The sequence below is a fragment of the Rutilus rutilus genome, assembly GCF_951802725.1.
Source record: "Rutilus rutilus genome assembly, chromosome: 24".
Lineage (NCBI taxonomy): Eukaryota > Metazoa > Chordata > Actinopteri > Cypriniformes > Leuciscidae > Rutilus > Rutilus rutilus.
The window spans coordinates 30,179,366-30,188,017 of record NC_140228.1 but is presented as its reverse complement, the minus strand read 5'-3'; the positions used below and the strand labels follow the sequence as shown (position 1 = coordinate 30,188,017).

Genomic DNA, 8,652 nt, shown 5'->3' with positions numbered 1-8,652 from the left:
TCAGCATCAGCATCAGGAGATGGACTTTCTTCTCACTATTAAGGACCTTCTCAAAAGGAAGCCGTTTCTCAAGGTGAAACAGGAAACGGAAGAAACGTGTCGAGTTCAGACGATTGCTGCTTTTAGATCTCTCACGGACACGATTTACTCAAGCACATATCAGCTTTCTATAGAAGCCTGTTTCTGCCACCAAATAGAACACATCTAAAAGGTAATTGCGACTTTCTCTTTTTATTTGATTACTTTTTAATCTTTTTCCCGCAATTGTGAGTTTATATCACGCAATTCTGAGAAAAAAGTCAGAATAGTCACTTAAAAAGTCGCAACAGCAACAAAAAGTGAGAATTGAGTTAGAGTCGTAATTACTATAATAAGTCAGAATTGTGAGTTAAAAAGTCGCAATTGCGATAAAAAGTCCGAATTGTGAGTTAAAAAGTCGCAATAGTGAGAAAAAAATCTGAATTAAGTCGCAATTGTGAGATTTTTTTAAATTGAGTTAGTCGCAATTGCGATTAAAAAGTCAGAATTGTGAAATAAAGTCGCAATTATAAGTCAGAATTGTGAGTTAAAAAGTCGCAATTGCGATAAAAAGTCAGAATAGTCACTTAAAAAGTCGCAACAAAAAGTGAGAATTTTGGCAAAATCGTAATTGCGAGAAAAAAAGTGAGAATTGAGTTAGAGTCGTAATTACTATAATAAGTCAGAATTATGAGTTAAAAAGTTGCAATTATAAGTCCAAATTGTGAGTTAAAAAGTCGCAATTGCGATAAAAAGTCAGATTTGTGAGATAAAAAGGTCAGAATTGAGTTAAACTTGTTTCATTTTTATTCTGTGGCAGAAACAAGCTTCCACAGCTTTCAAGTGGCCTGAGGATAAGTTTTATTTTAAATATGATATATTGTTTGAAATATTGTATTGTTCCTTTAATGTTGATCAATTAAAAAAACCCAGAAAAGAGGAGCCCAGCCATGTAAACAAATATGACAATCATACTGCTTATCCGTAAAGTGGTAAACACAATATGCCTTGCTTATAAATTTATATATATATAAATAAATGTATGTGTATAGATTTTTTTTTTTTTAATGAAGTATTGCAAAACCTTTATGTTCATAAGAGAAGCAAAATGTTCTATTTTGAGATGTTTTTTCTGATGATTTTAAAGCTAAAGCCTGCATGATTGACAGTGTTTTACAGAATGTGTTGTATTGTCGTGTTGTGTTTCTGTCTGCACCACATTAAGGGCCCTTGTTTCAATCAGTATTATTTGGCTTAGGCAGCTGTGTAGCAGTGTAGGGCCTTACTGTGTCTGTCCGTCTCACTGTATGTGTGTAACACTTCCCATGTATATTTTTATATGATAATAATAAATGTGATCATATTGCCGAAGGATTTCATCTGAATGTTTATATCCTGGTTTAGACTCGGTCATACAAGCAAATGATGGAACCAGCTAGGCTGCTTGGTGTCTGTTTGGAAAGAAATGAATACTTTTATTCATCAAGGATGCATTAAATTGATCAAAAGTGACAGTAAAGACATTTATAATGGTACAAAAGATTATATTTCAAATAAACACTGTTCTTTGGAACTTTCTATTCATTAAAGAATCCTGAAAAATAAAATGAATGACGGTTTCCACAGAAATCTGAAGCAGCACAACTGTTTTCCACACTGATCATAATCATAAATGTTTCTTGTTTCTTCATAAATCATCATATTAGAGTGATTTCTGAAGGATCATGTGACACTGAAGACTGGAGTAATGATGCTTTGATCACAGGAATAAATTACACTTCACTGTATATTCACATAGAGAACAGCTGATTTACACTGGAATAATATTACACTGTTTTTACTGTATTTTTGATCAAATAAATGCACCTAAACCATTATAGATCATTAACTATTACTTTAATTATATATATATATGGAAACACTTTACTTGAAGGGGTGTGCATAAGACTGACATGAATATGAAGGAGGTTTTATGCATGTTAATGACATTTGTCATTAAGTGTCATTCGCTCAATTCTGTAATTTTTAATGCAAAGATGACATTGTTTGAGATGTCTTCATAACCTGTCATAAATGTGTCATAAACATGACATAGCAGATGAATCATCAAACTTAAGAAACGACTTAGCTTTATGGGTTAACATTACATTAGAAATATGCTCTGCAATAGTATCAGCTAATCGTCCACATGAGAGCTGATGTCCAGCAGTTTATATGTGTGTTTGTTCCAGTCAGTCCTTGCACATCAGTCATCAAACCCTCGTCTTCAGAAACACACAGTTCTACAGAGATCAGATGAAGATGATTATATGTGACAACAGGGAGATCAGAATCATAAACTCTTTCATAAACCTAAAAATGTAACAAAACAAAAAAGCCCAGAAGGATTTTCCAGATTTCTTTTGTCATGTTCCACAGAAGAAAGGAAGTTATTCAGGTTAGGAGCAACATGAGGGAAACCACAGATACTGCCGTTCTCCTGCTGGTTTAGTTTCCAAGACTTTTTATTGCCTAAAGTCTGGCGATTTCCTTTATTGCAATACTGAGTGACCCAACATACTGTCAGTGGGTTACACCAGCAAAAGAGGAAGTGACTGTCAGTTCTAGAGAAGAGCCAGAGCGACTGACATCATCAGATGACCACTGCAAACACACTGCAAATGGTAAATGGTAAATGGACTGCATTTATATAGCGCTTTCAAAGACCCAATGGCCACCAAAGCGCTTTACAATATTGCCTCACATTCACCCATTCAATCACTCATTCATACACCGACGGCGGTGTCAGCCATGCAAGGCGATCCAGCTCGTCGGGAGCAGCTGGGGTTAGGTGTCTTGCTCAAGGACACCTCGACACTTGGTCAGGTGGAACCGGGGATTGAACCACCAACCTTCCGGTTTGTAGACAATCTACATGAACCACTGAGCCACTGCCGCCCCCAAACACAGCAGTGTGAGCGCTTCAGGTGTGTGAGATCTCAGACACACGAGTGTGAGCGCTTCAGGTGTGTGAGATCTCAGACACACGAGTGTGAGCGCTTCAGGTGTGTGAGATCTCAGTGTGAGCGCTTCAGGTGTGTGAGATCTCAGTGTGAGCGCTTCAGGTGTGTGAGATCTCAGTGTGAGCGCTTCAGGTGTGTGAGATCTCAGTGTGTGTGCTTCAGGTGTGTGAGATCTCAGTGTGAGCGCTAGTGTGAGCGCTTCAGGTGTGTGAGATCTCAGTGTGAGCGCTTCAGGTGTGTGAGATCTCAGTGTGAGCGCTTCAGGTGTGTGAGATCTCAGTGTGAGCGCTTCAGGTGTGTGAGATCTCAGTGTGAGCGCTTCAGGTGTGTGAGATCTCAGTGTGTGTGCTTCAGGTGTGTGAGATCTCAGTGTGAGCGCTAGTGTGAGCGCTCCAGGTGTGTGAGATCTCAGTGTGAGCGCTTCAGGTGTGTGAGATCTCAGTGTGAACGCTTCAGGTGTGTGAGATCTCAGTGTGAGCGCTTCAGGTGTGTGAGACCTCAGTGTGTGTGCTTCAGGTGTGTGAGATCTCAGTGTGAGCGCTAGTGTGTGCGCTTCAGGTGTGTGAGATCTCAGTGTGAGCGCTTCAGGTGTGTGAGATCTCAGTGTGAACGCTTCAGGTGTGTGAGATCTCAGTGTGAGCGCTTCAGGTGTGTGAGACCTCAGTGTGTGTGCTTCAGGTGTGTGAGATCTCAGTGTGAGCGCTCCAGGTGTGTGAGATCTCAGTGTGAGCGCTTCAGGTGTGTGAGATCTCAGTGTGAGCGCTTCAGGTGTGTGAGACCTCAGTGTGTGTGCTTCAGGTGTGTGAGATCTCAGTGTGAGCGCTTCAGGTGTGTGAGATCTCAGTGTGAGCGCTTCAGGTGTGTGAGATCTCAGTGTGAGCGCTTCAGGTGTGTGAGACCTCAGTGTGTGTGCTTCAGGTGTGTGAGATCTCAGTGTGAGCGCTTCAGGTGTGTGAGATCTCAGTGTGAGCGCTTCAGGTGTGTGAGATCTCAGTGTGAGCGCTCCAGGTGTGTGAGATCTCAGTGTGAGCGCTTCAGGTGTGTGAGATCTCAGTGTGAGCGCTTCAGGTGTGTGAGATCTCAGTGTGAGCGCTTCAGGTGTGTGAGATCTCAGTGTGAGCGCTTCAGGTGTGTGAGACCTCAGTGTGTGCGCTTCAGGTGTGTGAGAGATCTCAGTGTGAGCGCTTCAGGTGTGTGAGATCTCAGTGTGAGCGCTTCAGGTGTGTGAGATCTCAGTGTGAGCGCTTCAGGTGTGTGAGATCTCAGTGTGTGTGCTTCAGGTGTGTGAGATCTCAGTGTGAGCGCTTCAGGTGTGTGAGATCTCAGTGTGAGCGCTTCAGGTGTGTGAGATCTCAGTGTGTGTGCTTCAGGTGTGTGAGATCTCAGTGTGAGCGCTTCAGGTGTGTGAGATCTCAGTGTGTGTGCTTCAGGTGTGTGAGATCTCAGTGTGAACGCTTCAGGTGTGTGAGATCTCAGTGTGTGTGCTTCAGGTGTGTGAGATCTCAGTGTGAGCGCTTCAGGTGTGTGAGATCTCAGTGTGTGTGCTTCAGGTGTGTGAGATCTCAGTGTGAGCGCTTCAGGTGTGTGAGACCTCAGTGTGTGTGCTTCAGGTGTGTGAGATCTCAGTGTGAGCGCTTCAGGTGTGTGAGATCTCAGTGTGTGTGCTTCAGGTGTGTGAGATCTCAGTGTGAACGCTTCAGGTGTGTGAGATCTCAGTGTGTGTGCTTCAGGTGTGTGAGATCTCAGTGTGAGCGCTTCAGGTGTGTGAGATCTCAGTGTGTGTGCTTCAGGTGTGTGAGATCTCAGTGTGAGCGCTTCAGGTGTGTGAGATCTCAGTGTGTGTGCTTCAGGTGTGTGAGATCTCAGTGTGAGCGCTTCAGGTGTGTGAGACCTCAGTGTGTGTGCTTCAGGTGTGTGAGATCTCAGTGTGAGCGCTTCAGGTGTGTGAGATCTCAGTGTGTGTGCTTCAGGTGTGTGAGATCTCAGTGTGAGCGCTTCAGGTGTGTGAGATCTCAGTGTGAGCGCTTCAGGTGTGTGAGATCTCAGTGTGAACGCTTCAGGTGTGTGAGATCTCAGTGTGTGTGCTTCAGGTGTGTGAGATCTCAGACACACGAGTGTGAGCGCTTCAGGTGTGTGAGATCTCAGACACACGAGTGTGAGCGCTTCAGGTGTGTGAGATCTCAGTGTGAGCGCTTCAGGTGTGTGAGATCTCAGTGTGAGCGCTTCAGGTGTGTGAGATCTCAGTGTGAGCGCTTCAGGTGTGTGAGATCTCAGTGTGTGTGCTTCAGGTGTGTGAGATCTCAGTGTGAGCGCTAGTGTGAGCGCTTCAGGTGTGTGAGATCTCAGTGTGAGCGCTTCAGGTGTGTGAGATCTCAGTGTGAGCGCTTCAGGTGTGTGAGATCTCAGTGTGAGCGCTTCAGGTGTGTGAGATCTCAGTGTGAGCGCTTCAGGTGTGTGAGATCTCAGTGTGTGTGCTTCAGGTGTGTGAGATCTCAGTGTGAGCGCTAGTGTGAGCGCTCCAGGTGTGTGAGATCTCAGTGTGAGCGCTTCAGGTGTGTGAGATCTCAGTGTGAACGCTTCAGGTGTGTGAGATCTCAGTGTGAGCGCTTCAGGTGTGTGAGACCTCAGTGTGTGTGCTTCAGGTGTGTGAGATCTCAGTGTGAGCGCTAGTGTGTGCGCTTCAGGTGTGTGAGATCTCAGTGTGAGCGCTTCAGGTGTGTGAGATCTCAGTGTGAACGCTTCAGGTGTGTGAGATCTCAGTGTGAGCGCTTCAGGTGTGTGAGACCTCAGTGTGTGTGCTTCAGGTGTGTGAGATCTCAGTGTGAGCGCTCCAGGTGTGTGAGATCTCAGTGTGAGCGCTTCAGGTGTGTGAGATCTCAGTGTGAGCGCTTCAGGTGTGTGAGACCTCAGTGTGTGTGCTTCAGGTGTGTGAGATCTCAGTGTGAGCGCTTCAGGTGTGTGAGATCTCAGTGTGAGCGCTTCAGGTGTGTGAGATCTCAGTGTGAGCGCTTCAGGTGTGTGAGACCTCAGTGTGTGTGCTTCAGGTGTGTGAGATCTCAGTGTGAGCGCTTCAGGTGTGTGAGATCTCAGTGTGAGCGCTTCAGGTGTGTGAGATCTCAGTGTGAGCGCTCCAGGTGTGTGAGATCTCAGTGTGAGCGCTTCAGGTGTGTGAGATCTCAGTGTGAGCGCTTCAGGTGTGTGAGATCTCAGTGTGAGCGCTTCAGGTGTGTGAGATCTCAGTGTGAGCGCTTCAGGTGTGTGAGACCTCAGTGTGTGCGCTTCAGGTGTGTGAGAGATCTCAGTGTGAGCGCTTCAGGTGTGTGAGATCTCAGTGTGAGCGCTTCAGGTGTGTGAGATCTCAGTGTGAGCGCTTCAGGTGTGTGAGATCTCAGTGTGTGCGCTTCAGGTGTGTGAGATCTCAGTGTGAGCGCTTCAGGTGTGTGAGATCTCAGTGTGAGCGCTTCAGGTGTGTGAGATCTCAGTGTGTGTGCTTCAGGTGTGTGAGATCTCAGTGTGTGTGCTTCAGGTGTGTGAGATCTCAGTGTGAACGCTTCAGGTGTGTGAGATCTCAGTGTGTGTGCTTCAGGTGTGTGAGATCTCAGTGTGAGCGCTTCAGGTGTGTGAGATCTCAGTGTGTGTGCTTCAGGTGTGTGAGATCTCAGTGTGAGCGCTTCAGGTGTGTGAGATCTCAGTGTGTGTGCTTCAGGTGTGTGAGATCTCAGTGTGAGCGCTTCAGGTGTGTGAGACCTCAGTGTGTGTGCTTCAGGTGTGTGAGATCTCAGTGTGAGCGCTTCAGGTGTGTGAGATCTCAGTGTGTGTGCTTCAGGTGTGTGAGATCTCAGTGTGAGCGCTTCAGGTGTGTGAGATCTCAGTGTGTGTGCTTCAGGTGTGTGAGATCTCAGTGTGAACGCTTCAGGTGTGTGAGATCTCAGTGTGTGTGCTTCAGGTGTATGAGATCTCAGTGTGAGCGCTTCAGGTGTGTGAGATCTCAGTGTGTGTGCTTCAGGTGTGTGAGATCTCAGTGTGAGCGCTTCAGGTGTGTGAGATCTCAGTGTGAACGCTTCAGGTGTGTGAGATCTCAGTGTGTGTGCTTCAGGTGTGTGAGATCTCAGTGTGAGCGCTTCAGGTGTGTGTGTGCTTCAGGTGTGTGAGATCTCAGTGTGAGCGCTTCAGGTGTGTGAGATCTCAGTGTGTGCGCTTCAGGTGTGTGAGATCTCAGTGTGAGCGCTTCAGGTGTGTGAGATCTCAGTGTGTGTGCTTCAGGTGTGTGAGATCTCAGTGTGAGCGCTTCAGGTGTGTGTGTGCTTCAGGTGTGTGAGATCTCAGTGTGAGCGCTTCAGGTGTGTGAGCGCTTCAGGTGTGTGAGATCTCAGTGTGAGCGCTTCAGGTGTGTGAGATCTCAGTGTGAGCGCTTCAGGTGTGTGAGATCTCAGTGTGTGTGCTTCAGGTGTGTGAGATCTCAGTGTGAGCGCTTCAGGTGTGTGAGATCTCAGTGTGTGTGCTTCAGGTGTGTGAGATCTCAGTGTGAGCGCTTCAGGTGTGTGAGATCTCAGTGTGTGTGCTTCAGGTGTGTGAGATCTCAGTGTGAGCGCTTCAGGTGTGTGAGATCTCAGTGTGTGTGCTTCAGGTGTGTGAGATCTCAGTGTGAGCGCTTCAGGTGTGTGAGACCTCAGTGTGTGTGCTTCAGGTGTGTGAGATCTCAGTGTGAGCGCTTCAGGTGTGTGAGATCTCAGTGTGAGCGCTCCAGGTGTGTGAGATCTCAGTGTGAGCGCTTCAGGTGTGTGAGATCTCAGTGTGAGCGCTTCAGGTGTGTGAGATCTGATCTCAGTGTGTGTGCTTCAGGTGTGTGAGATCTCAGTGTGAGCGCTCCAGGTGTGTGAGATCTCAGTGTGAGCGCTTCAGGTGTGTGAGATCTCAGTGTGAGCGCTTCAGGTGTGTGAGATCTCAGTGTGAGCGCTTCAGGTGTGTGAGATCTCAGTGTGTGTGCTTCAGGTGTGTGAGACCTCAGTGTGTGCGCTTCAGGTGTGTGAGATCTCAGTGTGTGCGCTTCAGGTGTGTGAGATCTCAGTGTGAGCGCTTCAGGTGTGTGAGATCTCAGTGTGTGTGCTTCAGGTGTGTGAGATCTCAGTGTGAGCGCTTCAGGTGTGTGAGATCTCAGTGTGTGTGCTTCAGGTGTGTGAGATCTCAGTGTGAGCGCTTCAGGTGTGTGAGATCTCAGTGTGAGCGCTTCAGGTGTGTGAGATCTCAGTGTGTGTGCTTCAGGTGTGTGAGATCTCAGTGTGAGCGCTTCAGGTGTGTGAGATCTCAGTGTGTGTGCTTCAGGTGTGTGAGATCTCAGTGTGAGCGCTTCAGGTGTGTGAGACCTCAGTGTGTGTGCTTCAGGTGTGTGAGATCTCAGTGTGAGCGCTTCAGGTGTGTGAGATCTCAGTGTGTGTGCTTCAGGTGTGTGAGATCTCAGTGTGAGCGCTTCAGGTGTGTGAGACCTCAGTGTGTGTGCTTCAGGTGTGTGAGATCTCAGTGTGAGCGCTCCAGGTGTGTGAGATCTCAGTGTGAGCGCTTCAGGTGTGTGAGATCTCAGTGTGTGTGCTTCAGGTGTGTGAGATCTGATCTCAGTGTGTGTGCTTCAGGTGTG

General features: G+C 46.9%; 1 protein-coding gene across 1 annotated transcript in view; it reads left to right on the top strand.

The window, feature by feature from the left end:
* reck (reversion-inducing-cysteine-rich protein with kazal motifs) overlaps positions 1-1,392 on the top strand; it is a 72,933-nt gene extending 71,541 nt beyond the window's left edge. The window contains exon 21 of the mRNA XM_084398691.1: positions 1-1,392. This exon is cut by the window's left edge and continues 285 nt beyond it. The gene's annotated coding sequence lies outside the window, so the exon portion shown is untranslated.
* Positions 1,393-8,652: the final 7,260 nt, after the last annotated feature.